This window comes from Papio anubis, chromosome 1, assembly GCF_008728515.1.
Source record: "Papio anubis isolate 15944 chromosome 1, Panubis1.0, whole genome shotgun sequence".
In the NCBI taxonomy this organism is placed as follows: Eukaryota; Metazoa; Chordata; class Mammalia; order Primates; family Cercopithecidae; genus Papio; species Papio anubis.
Genome location: NC_044976.1, coordinates 164,498,155 through 164,515,934, shown reverse-complemented (window position 1 = coordinate 164,515,934; position 17,780 = coordinate 164,498,155). Strand labels below are relative to the sequence as shown.

At 34.4% G+C, this 17,780-nt stretch overlaps 1 protein-coding gene and 2 long non-coding RNA genes across 4 annotated transcripts in view; 2 read left to right on the top strand and 1 right to left on the bottom strand.

Annotated features, from left to right (window-relative positions):
* The window catches only part of LOC116272098, a 27,959-nt gene extending 13,804 nt beyond the window's left edge, over window positions 1-14,155 (bottom strand). The window contains exons 1-2 of the long non-coding RNA XR_004180820.1: window positions 14,084-14,155; window positions 1,769-1,983 (exon numbers count right to left, since the gene is read on the bottom strand). This is a non-coding gene — a long non-coding RNA (uncharacterized LOC116272098). The remainder of the gene's footprint in view (window positions 1-1,768; window positions 1,984-14,083) is intronic.
* Window positions 1-17,780, top strand: part of CRB1 (crumbs cell polarity complex component 1) — a 266,490-nt gene that overhangs the window by 6,231 nt on the left and 242,479 nt on the right. The window lies entirely within an intron of this gene.
* On the top strand, window positions 12,085-17,780 carry LOC108582737. Its single transcript, XR_001896575.2, has 2 exons — window positions 12,085-14,805; window positions 16,039-17,780. It is a non-coding gene; the product is annotated as an uncharacterized LOC108582737 (long non-coding RNA).

Sequence of the window (17,780 nt, the reverse complement as noted above, 5' to 3'; positions counted from 1 at the left end):
TATGTTCCCTTAAATTTAAGAGACAATAATCACCTCCAGTTCCATACTGTATTTTGTATCTAAAGTTCTGCCTTGCTTAGCTACCAGGGGAATGCTGTTTTTGTTTTCATCAACCTTTATGTCCTTCCAGTTGAGGACATGTGACATGAGGAATATTAGAGCAGAGTGCAGGAAGTGACATTCACTTTCTGTTCCTGAGCAGGTAGACATTCTCCTAACTTGGAGTGGCAATGAATGTGTCCTGATTGTTTTCATACCTGTTCCATGATTTTGCAAAACTGGTTCTAATGTGTGGGACCAACTAAATTTTAATAATTCAAGAAGAGCTATTATTTTTTGCTTCTGATGTATTAAAAGAGAAACTTATTAGAGGGAGACTCTCCTGTGATCCATTATTCGGAGACTGTCTTAAATAAATGAGAGTACTTTATAATAAACTCTTTGGGACCTCAATGTATGAATCTGTCCTGAAGAGTTTTAAAGAAACAACCATGCCATGAATTAGAAAAGTAATGTCTATGTCTCTAGTCCTTTATATTTGGGGGAAAACTGAATATTTTCAATGTAAATGCCACATCTGGATTAATTTAAAAGTAACTGTTTTTATCTACATTTAAAGTATGATCACAACATGTAAATAAAATGTGGTTGGACAAAACTACTTTAGAGTTACTAGAATAATGTTAAAGAATTTAGGGTAGCATCCAGTCTTCTAAAAACCATTAACAATTGTTAAGTAATTGATTTGAATGGAGTTATTTTAAAAAGTACTTTCTAATATACCTAAAAGAATGAAGAACAAATAGAGATTAAATAAGAACTAACTGAATTTGCTTAATAGGTCAGAGAAGGTTGATGTTAATAATTAGGAAGTAATCACATACTCTTAAAATTCTACGTGTGTAGAAACATTGAAAACTTTGATCTTCACTGTGTAAGTTAATATCCTTGCAGCGGCATTTTGTAAAGTGCCTACCTAATTATTAGTGTGAGAAAAAGGTATCCTTTTGCTTCTTCATAAGTGAAATAATCTCATCAGTTTACAGTAAAATCGTCACTACTCCGTGAAGGTTACCCAGGGTTTCCTACATCACACAGCAGAATTAACTCTGGCTTCTTTTGTTAGATACTTCTCTTAGGCAAATGAGATTTTCTAGAGAATTGTATGCTTTCTTTTTCATCATTGATGATTTTCAAAAATTATAATTCGTGGTCTCACAATATCAAATACTGAAATTCAAATGGACAAAAAAAGTTAGAGTGTGTTTAAGCAAATTGTGGTACATCTATATAGTGGAATATTATTCAGTTATAAAAAGAAATGAACCATCAAGTCACAAAAAGCACATGGAGGAACCTTAAATAAATATTGCTATGTGAAAGAAACTCGTCCAAAAAGGCTACATATTGTATGAATCCAATTTTATAACATCCTATAAAAGACAAAACTATAGAAGAATTATCAGTGGCTGCCAGAGAATCAAGACTGCAGAGAAGAAGCACAGGGGACTTTTAGAATAGTAATTATTCTGCATAATACTTTAATGGTACATTTGTCAAAATGTACAGAATTTTACAGTACAAAGAGTCTACCCAGTTGCATGCAAATTTAGAAAATCATTTAGGAAATCAAGGAAATCTCAGGAAGTAATTCAGACTTTGACACAACAATCTAACTGCAATATAAATGTATGAAATAATCCCACAGAGGGGTTGTGAAAAAAAACTGTTCACCTACGTAGTTTATGTAAATTTCCTTAGATATTACCTGACGTGCTTTCACTGTTCTAGTATCCCATCCAAGATATCACAGTACATTTTGCTGTCTTGTATTTTGAGGTTCCTCTTGGCTGTGACAGTTCCTCAGGCCTTCCTTGTTTTTGGTGACCTTGAAGGTTTTGAGTTCTGGCCAGGTATTTTACAGATTCTCCCAATATTGAGGTTAGTTTTACGTTTTCCTCATGGTGAAACTGGAGATATAGGCTATTAGAATGAAGACCACAAAGGCAAAGGGTTATCTTCATAACATCATATCAATAATATTATCAATGATTTATACACTCAACATGATATATGACTGCTGATATTGACCTTAATCACCTGGGAGGTGATGTTATCAGGTTTCTCTGATAACTGTAAAGTTATGTCTTTTATTCTTCTCCATACTGTACTCTTAAAAAAGGAAGTCACTATATTAGCCCACACTTAAGAAGTTTGGAGTTATGATCACTCTCCTGGAGGGAAAAATTTACATAAATTATTTGAAATTCTTCTGCATAGGAGATCTGGCTCTTCTCTTTCATTTATTTATTTATTCAATGGTTTATTTGTATCAGTATGAATTTATTGACATTTATTTTATACTCTGGGTTATAATTCAATACTACTTTATTTTGTTACTCAAATTGTTCCAGCTTTGGCCTGTGGGAGTTCTTTTCAGTTGACTCCTATTTTCTTTTGACATACTCCCCATCAATGTGGGGTGCTTTTTAAAAAAGGATTTTCTTCCTTTCTGGTGCTACAGTCTGTTTCAGACTGATCTTGTGTATTTCCTGACCCAGTCCTACCATAAACCACCATTTCTCCAAGGAGCCCTGTTTCCTTTTATTAGAGAATGGTAACCCAAACCAAGATCTGGATGTCAGGTGTGCTTGTTGCTGCTGGGGTGTCAGGTCTTTTAGGCAATCTCAGCTGAAAGCACAGAAATATGTCTGTGTACTAGTCTATGTATATACATGTTTCTATAAATATCTCTACATGTAAATCTGTGCTTGTCTGTATTAAGCCAAATATGAGTTCATATTGATGCCTCTAACTCCATTTTCACATGGATCATTCTAGCTGTCTCCCCTTGCTTGTCTATAAATTCCAGTTCCAACAGTAAGAAACCTGATTTCCACTATCTGCCATTTATTCACTTGTTTAAATTCAGTATACATATATAGCAGTATTAGACTGTTAACCCATACTCCTATGGGAAACAACTTTATCTGTTTAAGTACAGTACTTATACCTATTTCCTTTTGTTTTTAGTTTTTCAGAGTCTTGTTTCCAAAACTATTTAGGTGAACAGTTTTTCCCCAACCCCTTCTGTGAGATTATTTCATACATTTGTAATGCAGTTAGATTGTTGTGTCAAAGTCTGAATTACTTCTTGGGATTTCCTTGATTTCCTAAATGATTTTCTAAATTTGCATGCAATTGGATTGACTCTTTGTACTGTAAAATTCTGTACATTTTGGCAAATGCACCATTAAAGTATTATGCAGAATAATTACTATTCTAAAACTCTCCTATGCTGCTTCTCTGCACCCTTGATCCTCTGGCAGACACTGATAATTCTATGTCTCTATAATTTTGTCTTTTATAGGATGTTATAAAATTGGAATCATATAATATGTAGCCTTTTTGGATGAGTTTCTTTCACATATCCAAATTTATTTATTTAAGTTTCCTCCATGTGCTTTTGTGACTTGATAGTTCCTTTCTTTTTATTACTGAATAATATTCCATTATATAGATGTACCACAGTTTGCCTAAACACTCACCTACTGAAGGACACCTTTGTTGCTTTCAGTTTGGGGCTATTATATTAGTTTCCTAGGGCTACTGTAACAGTACTACAAACTGGGTAGCTTAAAGCAACATAAATTTATTCTCTCATAGCTCTGGAGGCTAAAGTCTGAAATCAAAGGTTAGAAGCACCTTGCTTCCTCTGAGACTCCACTTGGAATCCTTACCTGCCTTTTCCTGGCTTCCAGTGGTGTCATTCAGTCCTGGATGTTTCTTAGCTTGCAGCTGCATCACTCTAGTCTTGCCACTATCATCACATGATGTTCTCACTTTATCTGTCTACCTCTCTTCTAGTCGTCTTCTAAGGATATCAGTCATGTTGGAGTATATTTACCCTAATGATCCCATCTTAACTTGATTACATCTGCAAAAACCCTATTTGCAAATAAGGGCACATTCACAGGTACTGAGGGTTAGGACTCTGACATACCTTGGGGACACAATTCAACCTAAAACATCTACTATGAATAAAACTCTGATATGTGATTTAAAAAAATACTTGGTTAATACCACTTTTATTGGGTAAAATTGGTTTACAATGGATTTTTTTAACATAGTTTAAGTGCTCAATAAATATTTGTGGAGTAAATAGTTGTTATGTTTCAAGAAACATGATATAGATATCCTTGTATTACCATGTGGTAGAAGAAAGATTATGCTAAACAATGTGCCCACATTGTTCTCTTCTTTTTCCCCTTCTTTACACTGTCCCTACCTTTTACATATTCAGCCTTTTACTTTGAATTAAGTGTTCAGAAATTTCCTCCTATCTAAATTTGCCCTATGAAATTAACTTAAAGTCTGATCAATATGTAAAATAGCACTAGATTTAGGTGTAAACATGCTTTCATATTTCCTCATGACAAACAGTTTAGCTGTCTTCCATATTTGAATGTTCAATTCTTTAACCTACTTTTTTTCACAAACTGCATTCTTACTTAGGGCACCAAAAGATTACTTTCCTTTATTATTGATTCAAAAAGTGATTGCAAGTTATTTTACTCTGCATGTGTTATTTGTTGTGTTTATTAATAAAATATCATCTTTTATTTTATTTGCATATTTTTGCCTTAACAATAAACAGTAAAATTTCTGAAAGGAAGAAGGTACTCAGTCATCTAGTATTAGATCACATTGGTTGCTATGGTTAGCACTCTTTATCTGTCATCTAGTGTCTTCCTAGTTTAATGAAAAGTAGTGATTCCTTCAAAGTTTCGATGCAACATGTTAAGTAGATTGTCCTATATTTCCTGGTTTTTGTCTTCAGAAGAGTTCTATTAAAAGCAAAATCCAAGGCAGTGTACTTTTAATAATAATAGTGTGGAATACAGCAGTATGAGATACAGTCATGCTGTATCCCATTAGCATGACTATTTGGAGTTGAATGGTTTGGCTGGAACATAAATTTTACTGATTTTAGAGGTAACCAAGGTAAAGTTAGTTGTCCCTAGCCTTAAGATAGGACAATTAACAAATATTAAAATTTACTTTTTTTTCCATAGTTTTTTCATTTACTGATTTATCCAATACATATTTATTGAGGGCCGTAAGTCTATATATCTGACAATGTTCTAGGCTCCAAGGGTGCAGTAGTGAACAGAAGAGACCACAATCCTTGATACTGTGAAATTTGTACTTCAGTGGCGTAAGACAGACAAAACCAAATAAATAAGTAAATCATGTAATTGTGAGCTGAAAAAAAGTGCTATAGAAGAAAGCAAAATAAGAGTAGCAGAGAGCAGCTAGACCGTGAGGATATCACAGTGAATAATATTTTGACAAAGAAAATAGCAAGTGCAAAGACCCTGAAACAGGAGTGTGCCTATAGTGTTTGAGATACTGTAAACTGTCCAACATAACTGAAGTGGATTGAGTAAAACAGGGCAAATTAGGAAAGGTGTCAGGAGTTTTACTATAAGTATCTCTCATTCTTACAATCAATACATATCTCTCATTCTTACAATACTACATAGTAGCTATTAAGCCCATTAGGACACCTTAAGCAAATGACAGCCTAGGGTACGTACTAAAAACACAGCTACAAGGGAATACAACTGAGATTTAAACCAAGTTTGTCAGATTCTAAACCTCCCACAAGCTCACATCAGCTTATTTATTCCAAAAGATAAACACTGAGGAATTTAAGAGGCCAGTTATTAAAGCGTTGGTGGCTTAAAATCAGCCACACTGGAAGTAATTTCATCACGGAATTTGGCAAACACTATAAATCAGGGTTTGGGAGGTTTTTTTTGTTTTTTTGTTTTTTTGTTTTTTTTTTTTCAAAAAAACAGTTAGTCCTAAATAATAAAAGTTTTCATTCTACCTTTAAAATTTTTTCAAAGTAAAATGTTTATAATTTCAACCACTATCCCACTCTTGTGACTAAATCTGCCAAGGCAGGAATGACTGATATGTAACCTAGATTAACCTCATTGTGTAGTCCTTTCGGTTCTCCACGTAATTGTCCTGATAATTCCCAGATGGATGACTCTTTTCTCTACATTCTGAATTCTTGGAACCTTTAAATACTTATTTTACTTTAGGCAAATTAGTGAGAGCAGAGTGCTAATGAGGCTGAGTTTATGGTTCAATCTCAACACAATTCAGTTTGCTTTGCACAGAGACCAGCTCTGTACAACAAGTAATTATGTCTGGTCAGATGGTCTCAAATTTGTAGTTTTGAATACAAGGAGAGAAAATGAAATTACCTCAACAAATTAAGCAACACCATTGAAATAATCAGTTGTTGGTTTGCCGCAATAACTTTTTCACACAGGTGATGCATTCTTATTATTGTGTTTCTGTCTTTAATTTTCCTTATCCATTATTCTTTTAATATAGCTGAAGAATAAATATTTATATTCAGCATTAATTTTTAAATGAGTAGTGTCAGTGAATCCAGATTCTGGCTCTGGCCCACAATTAGTTATGTATCTATAAATGCATCATTTAAACTTTCTAGGTCTCTAATTTCTCACTTGTAAAGTGAGGGGGTTATATTATCTAATTACCACATTTTTTCAAGACCTACATTTTATGATTTCATGATTTTTCTAATTGAATAGTAGACATTGATGAGCAGAGTGTTTTTAGTGACCTCACTCTACATGATCCAGCTTCCACTAGGTTATATTGCAACAAAAAACAAACCCAAAGTCTTAGTGTTAAAACAACAAGATGCATATCTTGTTCCCACCACATATTGCGTGCAAGTTGGCTGCAGCTCTGCCTCATTTGTATGGTTCATTGCTATAGTGAATGTTTGTTCCCTCTCCTCAAACGAATATATATATTGAAGCCCTAATCTCCAAAGCGGTGGTATTAGTGGGTGGGGCCTTTGGTAGGGGATTAGGTCACAAGGGTGGAGGCCTCACACATGGAATTAGTGCCCTTGTAAAAGAGACGTCCAATAAATTCCTTACTCCTTCCACCATGTGCGGACACATGGAGAAGATGGCCCTCTACCTATGAACCAGAAAGTTGGCCCTGGACAGACCCCATATCTGCTGGTCCTTTGACCTAGGACTTCCCAGCCTCCAAAACAAGAACGACAACAAAAATTTTCTTGTTTATAAAGCCACTTAGTCTATGATAGTTTGTTTTGGCAGCCTAAATAGATAAGACATTCATTTTAGGACACAATCTGAAGGGGCAATCCCCTTTAGAGAATGCTGTTTTAATGGCAGAGGGAAAAGGGTAATGGAGGAAGTATATAATAGCTCTTAAAAGCTTCAGCTTTGCTTTGACATACCTCAGTTTGGCTCACCTTTCATTAACAAAAGCAGCTCATGTGGCTAAGCTTGACATCAATGGACTAAAGTCTATATTCAGGCGTAAAATATTTGGAACAAATAATGTTTTCTACTCCATCTTTTTTCTTCTTTCCAGCTTCCAGGGATCAATTTATAAACAAATTTCTTTAAATAACCATTAAAATAAATATTAGAAATTTAAAAGACTTGACAAAAATATTATTTCAGCAACTATATATTAAGCAGTTAAAATGAGCAAGGTCCACTGTTCTCCAGGCATGTACACTCTAGTGGGGTGGGCATGTGTGAAAAGGCTGTACAGACATTTTTGCCTAAGAAAATCATCTTACTTTTTAAAATGATGTCAGAAGTCTGTGCATGGATCTGGCTACTATTTTCACATGTAGATAGAGGTAGAAATTTTATTCTGAAAAATAAAACTAGTCTTATCTATGAAGAAATGTTTTCCGGAAGAAAATATAATCAAGCTTGCTTCGAAATTATTAGCCCTAATGAAAGTAGTTATATTTTGAGGTTAAGGTCAACTTAGATTTGGCAAACAGCATACACAGTTTGTAGATTAGGAATTCCTATTTCTGTCTAACCTCATTTCACTTATCGTTAGCACCTATACCAGAGGTTGGGTAAGGAAAGAGAGGAAAAATGAAATGTAAAGCTTTACATTTTATGTATCAGTGCCTGAAAATTACATCAAACACAATATTGCAAGGAGCTACTTAATACTTTCACAGACTAAGATCCTTAAAAGAAGCCTTCACAGCCTACCCATTATAGTATCAACTGTATTTCTACAATTTATCCTAAAGTAATCATAAAATAATTAAAGCATTACTTTCTGTAATTATAAACTCAATTATAGATGTAAATATAAATTGTGTTCTCTTCACTAACCTCATTATATCAAAACTTTCTTTGTTTTCTGGCTTTTTTTTTTTTTTTTTTTTTAACAACCCCTCTGTGGAGCAACTGAAATCAGGAAATATATGTGCTGTTTAATTCTTTCTGCTCAGCTGCTTCAGCCAGCAGGCTAGCTATATGAACTGCTTGAAGTTCAGAATAGCTCTAGAACTAAGGCAAAGTTTGCATAAACGTAGTTTTTTCTGTAGGCTGGGAAATATGCAATTGTGTCTATATAGAGGGACTCAATGTCAATAGTGAAAGCAGCCCACTGCTCCCTACCCTTTTATTCTCATATTCTTTGTTTTTGGAGATAATACATCTCTAAAAGTTTTTTTTTAAATTAGAGTAGTCTATGATTCATGCTTTCCTTGCCTACCAGATACAACTAATCTCTGTTACCCAGTTTCTCTATGTCAGACATTAGGCTGAATGTTTTTACAAGTTTATCTCATTTAATTCAAACCTTGTGATGAAAATTTTATTATTTCTATTTTGCAGAGATATCTAAGGCTTGGAGTGCACAAGTAAAGCCACTGAATTGTTTATTTAGATGCTTAAATTATTTTTTAATGTGTGTAGTTTTCACAGAACCGTATCAGAAGGTCAGAATTTGGAAAAACCAATGTCATTATTCATAAGACCATGGACAATTTAAAACTTTTGGTCCTTCTGAATTAAATAGCCTTCTATAGATACAGCATGGAAACTCTGCATCCAGACTTTTGGCTTTATGAAGGGAAGCATTAATGTAAATCTAATTGTTAATCGTAAATCAGAAAAACATAAGGGAGAGAGATGCAGTGAAAAGATCGTCAATCAAGGTTGTAAGTAGGTTCCATCTGTGAATAATAATCTATTTCTCAAACAATAAGAAATACAGGTTTTAAAGATAATTTAGCATGTATTCATCACCAGCTATATGTGCTGCAGGTATAATTTCAAATATCAACATACTATATACCCTCAAAGGGAATTTGTTGTGTGACAGATGATAGAATTTCAGAGAGCCATGAGCTTTGGGAATAAACTGGCTTTAAAAAATCCAGATATCATACCAAACATGTATTCTATCAAGTACATTTCTTTAAGGCATTTTTTAAAAAACTCTAAAAGGTAGTAATTCATACTGGAATTGCTTAGATGATAGATTGTCACAAAAATATATTTTATTAGTTCTTAGGGTCAGTTGTAGTCCTTGCCATCAATATAACTATTTTTTTAAAGAAGGATAATTTTTATTATGTCCTTTTCCTAGTGGATATTTCACTGTTAATTGTTCATGGCTGCTAAACTCATATTTATGAAGACTCAAACATTTATTTAATTCACTATGCTTTTGTTGTTTCCTGACATATATGATCATATTTTGTAAAGTACATTGGTCAGTGAGATTGTATATATGACATTGGATTAAAAAATTTAATGTGTAAAATAAACACATCGGGGGAGGCGGTCATTTAAGTGATAGGTTTCTGTGCTCCAACTCCTGATGCTATGATTTCATTGTTCCTGCGTTGTACCAAAAAATCAATTCAAAAATAAGTCTTATGTAATTGTGATGCATGCCATTTACAGACTAGGTTTTAAGATACACTAATCCATAAGTTAACAAAATGAAAGTTGGTAGATGATTGATTCTTAAAGTGTGGCAAAGACTGGTGTGAGGGAAAAAGTGGAAAGAGCAGAAGAGGGAAAAAGGCAAGAAACAATCAAGGGCACAGTACATTTGGGACTTAATAGAAAAATGAAACAGGGAAAGTGACGTGAGATGAGGGTGTATTGGCAGTGTCCACATAATTAAAGGCTTTAAATGCTATAATTAATTATCTTATACTAGAGTTTTCTTGTAGTCAGAGGTTCCCAAATGTTTTCACATTGTGGCCTGTAGAGAGAGGATAATGTCTGCGCACCATACTTGCTCATGTAGTCAAGACTGTTGACAACCAGAGGTGATCACTTGGTGGCTTTTGCAGCTCTGGCACCCTTTAGCCTACTTTAGCCTACTCTTCACATGTTGGGAAGTGCCATGAAGGGGGTTTGAAAGCCACTGAAGGATTTTAAATAGGAACCCTGGTGTACTCAGACTTGGCCAGAATGAGAAGGGAATAAAGAAGGGTAAGCAAGGCTGTAGTTAGAGAGACCTAGCATGAAATGATGGAGACCTCAAACAGTGTGTTCCTGGTAAGGGCGAAGCAGAGTGGGCTTAGATACTTCAGGGGAACATTAACTTATTGTTTAATGAGAAATGAGTGACAGCAAAAGGGAGGATAGTGAAGGATGACTTCCAGGCCCCTAGTTTATGTATCTTAACAGTGTGGCATTATCTAAAATAGTAATGCACAGAAAATGTAGGATTAATTGTTACAATTTAAATCTCTTTATTTTGAAATATCTGAGGTACATTCAAGTGAATATATCCAGCAGGTAGTTGGATATATCCCTCCAAAGTTCAAAGGGGAGACCCAGTTAGAAGATAAAGAGTTGGGTCCTTACTTATAAATTCAGTAACTATCATCAAGTCCATCCTCTGGACTACTTATTAGAATAAGAAGAGAGAACACAAAAAATCTAGAGAGAAGTTCTATAAAATGATTTTACACTGTGGATTCAAGGCTTAAATATGAGTATTCCTACTCATTGGTCCATTAACTCTTCTAGGAGAAATAGTTGAAAATGAGAGCCAAAAATAGCATGTAAAGGAAGCCATATGTTATATATAATAGTGAAAAATTAGAAATAACCTTAATGTTATTAATCAAATTTGCAAGTTTATACTAATAAAATGTTTGAAACATAAATTGTGTTGCTTTGAGATCAAAGAAATAAACATAATCCAGTAATCGAAAGTAAATTAAAGCAATTTAAATACTTCCTACAGTCTCTTAAGAAAGACACACATATACACACATATACAATCAGAATATAAGGCACAGAGAAATATTCTTTCTCCATTTTATGTTCTCAATATCTTGTAAAAATATTATTTCTCCATTGTTATGTTCTCAATGTCTCTCACTACTTCCTAAGGTCTAATGTCTGAAAAAGGTTGGACCTTTCTCTTGAAATTCTCATAGGTTCTTTTCTTCTCTCAGAAATAAATCTCTACTCTTTCTTATATAAGTCCCCTCTCCTAGGTTCCCAAATTTTGTTTATTTCTTTCTAGTTGTCTTGATTCTGCATCACAAAAGCCCAGGAATAAAGTTAGTGAAGATATATTTTTTAATATAGGTGTATGGAAGATGAGCGAACAGAGCCAAATGTACTCCTGTGGGCAAGGAAGGGGGAAGGAATCTCAACACTTACTCAAAAGGTCATTTTTGTTTTCTATAAAGGTTAAGCAAAAACAGATAAATAAATAAAATGAAATAAAAATAAACACATCAGGATGTCAAATCTTATGTAATCTATAATATGCAATTTGTCATGTAAAAAATATGCTTGGAAAAACCAAAGAAAAATGCTGGAGGGAAACATTTTAGAATTTTTTTTCCTATGTTTTTCTGGGGAACAGATGGTATTTGGTTACATGAGTAAGTTCTTTAGTAGTGACTTGTGAGATTTTGGTGCACCCATCATCTCAGCAGTATACACTGAACTCAATTTGTAGTCTTTTATCCCTCACCCGGTTCCCACCCTTTTCCCCTTGAGTCCCCAAAGTCTATTGTGTCATTCTTATGCCTTTGAATGCTCATAGTTCATCTCCCACTTATGAGTGAGAACATACAATATTTGGTTTTTCATTCCTGAGTTACTTCACTTAGAATAATAGTCTCCAATCTAATCCAGGTTGCTGCGAATGCCATTAATTTATTCCTTTTTTTTTTTTTTTTTGGCTGAGTAGTATTCCATCATCTGTCTATCTATCTATCTGTCTATCTATCTATCTATCTATCTATCTATCTATCTATCTAGATATACCACAGTTTCTAGAAATTTAATAGCAATTATCACTGGACTTCGAAATTATAAGGGATTGCAATATTTTTCTTTAATCTTGTTATAGGTTCTACGTTTTCTGTAAGTAGGCAAAAAATCTTCCATAAACATAAAACAGGATATTATTTATTTTAAATTAACTTTATTTTAAAAATAATTTAGTTATTCAAACAATAAATTTTAAGTCACACAGCTACTAACAGAAGTAGCTGTATATAGACAAAAGTATTAAGTAAATATTCGCTATTTTTAAATATCAAAAAGTTATATTAGAAAAATACCAGTTTCAAAAATACTCAAGAAAGGATAGTTTATTTCAATTATAAGCTATGTGTGTTTCAATCATTTTACTTAAATTCTATGTTTTCTTACCTGCAAACTGGTAATAATTATTTTAAACTGCATAGGAGTGTTGTATGAAAAATGAATGTGTGACACTCTACTATGTCTTAACTTGATTTGATCGACAGTCAGACTTGAGATTCACAGTAGACTTCATCAAGCACCAATTGTACTTGCCTTGAAGAAAATGCGTAGGACCAGTGTCATAGCATGCACAACGACAACACAACAGAGGTCTCATGATTCTCAGACACAGCCTTGGATGTCCCAGTCATTCTGCACCCTGGGTGTGTGGCCACAAGGAATAAAGTTGATTGAATACAACTTCAGCTCGGGAAAACCATCAGCTCTGAGCTCCTCCCTTCAGTTTTTATATCAAGCCATGTGTATGTGACTGAGTAATCACATCTAATCAGGTTTATGTGATTAGCCCCATTTCTTCAGGGCAGCTCCATTTCATTAGTTCCCAATTACTCGCTAAACAACCTTGACAATGAGTTACACACGCTTAATCGTTTCCATGGAACTCTCATTTCTCTTGCATCAATATAGGTAAATATCTAACTATTCCTCAGTTGCTGCTGCAAATCAAAGGTCTAGTCTTCAGGCATTTCCAGAGAGGAGGCCAAAGAAAGAGCTGTTAGTCCTTTTTTGGTATATAAAATGCTCAGGATAGTGCCTGACACGTAGTAAGCAAACAAAAACCTCACAGAATCATTGAATTTGTTTTTTCAAAAGTGGCAAATAAAGTATGTATTCTGATACTGTAATTTAAATAGAACAAAGGAATCCACTGCTTGGTTGTGATATCTTTTCTTCATTGATAATTTTCAAAATGATTGTTGCTAAAATCAGAGGTTATCCCTATGCCTCTGTCAAATTCCTTTCACATCAAATAAAATTAAATCCTATGATGTCCTTGAAATCATGTTGTGTTACAGGTCAGTGGTTATCACAGATGACTTTAAATATTCATTACAGGAATATTGAGGGATGATGGCAAGTCGTGGTCTTGCGAGTCATTGCTGACTTAGGCTATTGGAGTGTGAGTTGGTCATTAAACTGTGAAGGATCATTCATATCAACACGAAAGTCCCCTTGATTAGGAAGTTACCTAGTTGGTAACTGAGAATATTGGTTGAAGGAAGTGAAAGGGTAGTGAAAAGAGAAGTTGGTCCAAGAGCATGGCTTATAAGAGGATTGTGCAAGAAGATGGTAGCTAAACTACTTTTTATAATAAATAACCATGAATTTGGGGGTCAAAGAGTGAAATAGAGAGATGATGGGGACAGAAATAAGAGATAAGAGAATAGATGAGGCAACTTGATAGAAGGCCTCACCCTTTAGAGAAAAGCCAGTAAAATACTCCTCTCAGTGGGATGTACAAGATACTAGTCACAAGAATGTCAAATTCTCATTTTTAACACATCAGTGTTACTGCTTATAAAGCCTCTCTGCATTGCCAGATCTTCAGTTCAATTTATTACTTTTATAGTTTTGGGGAGTAGAATGGTAGCAAATATTACAACTGGGCTATGAACAGATATAACATGACTCACATTGGCCTCTCTGTTGAAGTCAATGTGATAGAAACAGCTGTTCTTGAGGCACCGCAGTCCAGATGTTTGATGTGGTGACTGACAGCAAAGTGAGGTGTAACCTGTGGTCTGGTGAAGCATTCTGTGCAGCAGTGGAGCACAGGTGGATGACTCAGGACACTAAGCTCCTTCTCCCATATTTACCAAGGAAGGCCATGCCAGGGGAAACACACATGCTGATTAAATAATGAAAGAGAATCGTCTGGATAGAGTTGAAACATTCTCGATAAATATTAATTTTTAACCATTACTAGTTAATTTATTTTAGTTATTCTCTGAATTTGAGCAGAATCTCTTTCTCCTTTTTTTAATTCCTTGGGCTTGTGTGTGCTCTCAAGACTTAGAATGTGAGGTCACAATGTTTCCTGTGATACAGACTTGAAAGAGTATATAGGCCTTTCTCTGTACTCATTGTAAATCAGTACTATTCCTAGCTTCTTAGCCCCTTCATGGCTTTCTAAAGGAAGGAAAAGCTAATTATTGGTGTTTCAGGACTGGGAAAAGCCAAGAAAAAAGGGATTTTTTTCCCTTCCTGTGGCATCAGTTTGATAGCTTGTTTTCTAGATAATAGAGGGAAGGTTACCTATCAAAGGGCACAGTCTTTTCCCAATAGCAATAGTAACAACCTCATTTATTGAGAACCGAATACCTAGAAACTCTGAATCTTACAAGACTTCTTCAAGGTACCTGTTATCTATACTTTAAAATAGCGCACAATTATTCTCATGGAAGTTAAGTGATTTGACAAGTTGACAAAGTGAGTGACAGAGCTAGAACAGAATTAAAACCTCTTGTTATTCCCACTAAACCACCTATAGGTCTTGATAACCACAGACCTTAGAAAACTAAACATTTACTAATTGTTTATTTGTAATTTATTTTCCTAATAATAATGTAACAGATTTCAACTTTCTGTCCAAATTATTCTAATTACTAAAAGGCCTATACACCTGTAATGAAACATGAATTTTGAAATACACTTGCACAGAATATAATAAAGTTTTCTTAATCTTCAGTACTAATGTAGGTGCTTGGTGTCTGAAGACCACTGGCTACCTTGGATGACCTCTAAATGCACCCTCCAGCTCTGTGATTTTATCAAGAAATCACTGACATAGTTACCATATTTTGCATCATAATTTCATAAAATTTTTGTTTATATCTGTAATTTAATGCAAAGCCATATGGTTATCAGAAATAATGGATATTTAATTTGATTATTTAGGCTTTTGAGTTATTTTGTTTCATTCAAGGGAAAAAGAAAAACTTTTGAACTCTATTAATTTTCTGCTTCATAGAGAATTAGACATTTATAAATAAAGAGTTCATAACAGAAGTTCTCAAAGTAAACTTAGGTTGATAGATTCATTTAATGCACAATTCTTATATACGTGTGAAATTTCAAAAATTCATATTTGTGTCATATATTCATAGGTCACAAGAGAGGTAAAATGAGTATCTGGAATACGTCCTGAATACATAAGAACTAATTAGAAAATAAAGTAATATGCTACATTTTAGAAATCAGAAAGGCAGAATGTGTTAATAAAGGGTTTAGTTTGATAAACTGTAAGGTGAGAACCATAAGTGGTTCCGGCCCTTGGATCTGCAAAATAGTTTCACCTACTGTAACCTGGCTAATATATTGCTCCTGGTAGCCTGCTGCCACATCCAAAATTTTCTCCTCAGAGTTTGTCATTTTTGTGAATTCAGGCTCTTCAGAATGTTTCAATTACAAAAAGATGATTTTACATTAACCCGTCAACATAGATTTACTTTCAGTTTCCTAACTTAAAGTAGGGATTTGAAACAAAAAGAGCTAAAATAGGTAAATGGTGGAGAGTTTGGGGGAGATTGTGAGCGTATGAAATTGATGATGGTGGTCTTTGTAACAGCATCCCTAATTCACCCCACAGGGGCATGGAGGCACTGACTTCTTGCAAGGGAGAGAGGCACTAGGGAAAGAAGATGTTGGAGACAGTAACAAAGCAAAATTTTCTCATGTGCAGTTTATACAAGGATGGCTCACAAATAGAATTATTCTACTCATGAAGGAAAAAGAAATACAACAAACCAAATGATCCACCTGAAATTATTTCCTCCTTAGCTACACAAACAGGTAAAAAGAAATCCATACATTACATTTTACAATTTTATTCTGAAGAAGTGTCCACTTCTGAGCAAGATGGAGTAGGTGGGACTGGATTCACCCTCCAGCCTGAAGCAATAAAAAAAAAAAAAAAAAAAAGAAACCTGGCAACACATACAAAACAATGATTTTCAAGGCATCAGCTATCAGATAATGAAGAGTAGTCATCCCTAAGAAACAAACAAGGTGAGCCCTATTGCTTGAACTTACTACCATGAAAGAGTTTCCAGGCAACAGTACAGGGAGAGGGATTCGTGGAGAGCCGAGTGTTTGAGGAGACCTAGACAGATGAAATTCACGGGACAGAGTACCTGAGAGGAGAGCTGCACAGAGACAGACCAGAGATCTGCAGAAGCTTCCTTTTAGTATTCGACTGAGTTTATATTAGCACATGCATGTGAGGAAAGTTCCCAAGACCTGGGAAAGAATAAAGCTGAAATAATTAGAGAAAATAATGCCCAGCACTCATAGAGGGTTAAGAATTGTACCTGTGTCCAGTAGCCAGACTGAATAACTTCATGATTTATGAAACATTTGGTAGGATATTGCTTCGGTAGTTACAAATATTTTCCTCCAGATTCAGTACGGTCTTGTGCTGCTTAACAAATCTTAAAAGCAAGACCTAAAAGAATCAAACTGTTTCTAAACAACTGCATTCCAGAACAAAGATCAAGAAGGCATGCATAGAAACAGGAAAATAAGACCCAAATGAGGAGAAAAATCAATCAATCAAAACAGATCATAAATTGGTCCAGATGTTAGAATTACCAGATAAGGGCACTAAAAAACAGTTATTACAACTGTATTCCAGATGTTCAAAAAGTTAAGTAGAAATATGAGATATGAAAAAGATTCAAATCAAACTTATAGAGACAGAAACTACAAGGTATAAGATGAAAAGTACATTGGAAGGGATGAATGGCAAATAAGATGTTGAAGAGAAGGTTAGTGATTTGAAGATATAGCAATGGAAATGATCCAAAATTAAACACAAAGAGAAAAAAAGGATTAGAAAACAAAGCAAAGCAAAGCAAACAAAACAGCCCCAAAACTGTGACAACTTTACAAAGTCTAAGACATGCAAAATTGGACTCCCTAAAAAAGGGAGTGAGAATAAAAGGTTTTGAAGAAATAATGGCTAAACTTAAACAGGATGAAAACTATGAATACATAGATTAAAAAAAGAAAAATATCTTGAATTTCCAGGCACCAGCATGGGGAGAGTGATCCATGGAAAGCCTAATGTTTAAGGAGACTCAGTCAGATGAAATTCCCAGGACAGAGTACCTGAGAGGAGAGCTGCAAAGAGACAGACCAAAGACAGACCAAAACAAAACAAAACAAAACAAATAAATCCCAAGCACAAGAAACACACAAACGAAAAACCATACACATTTTCTTTCTTAATTATATCTCTTGCTTTTCTGTCATTCTGTCAATAAGCAGGAAATGTTTTCCTGAAATATAATTATCTTCTGTAATTCTTGAATAATATTTTCTTTTTGAAAA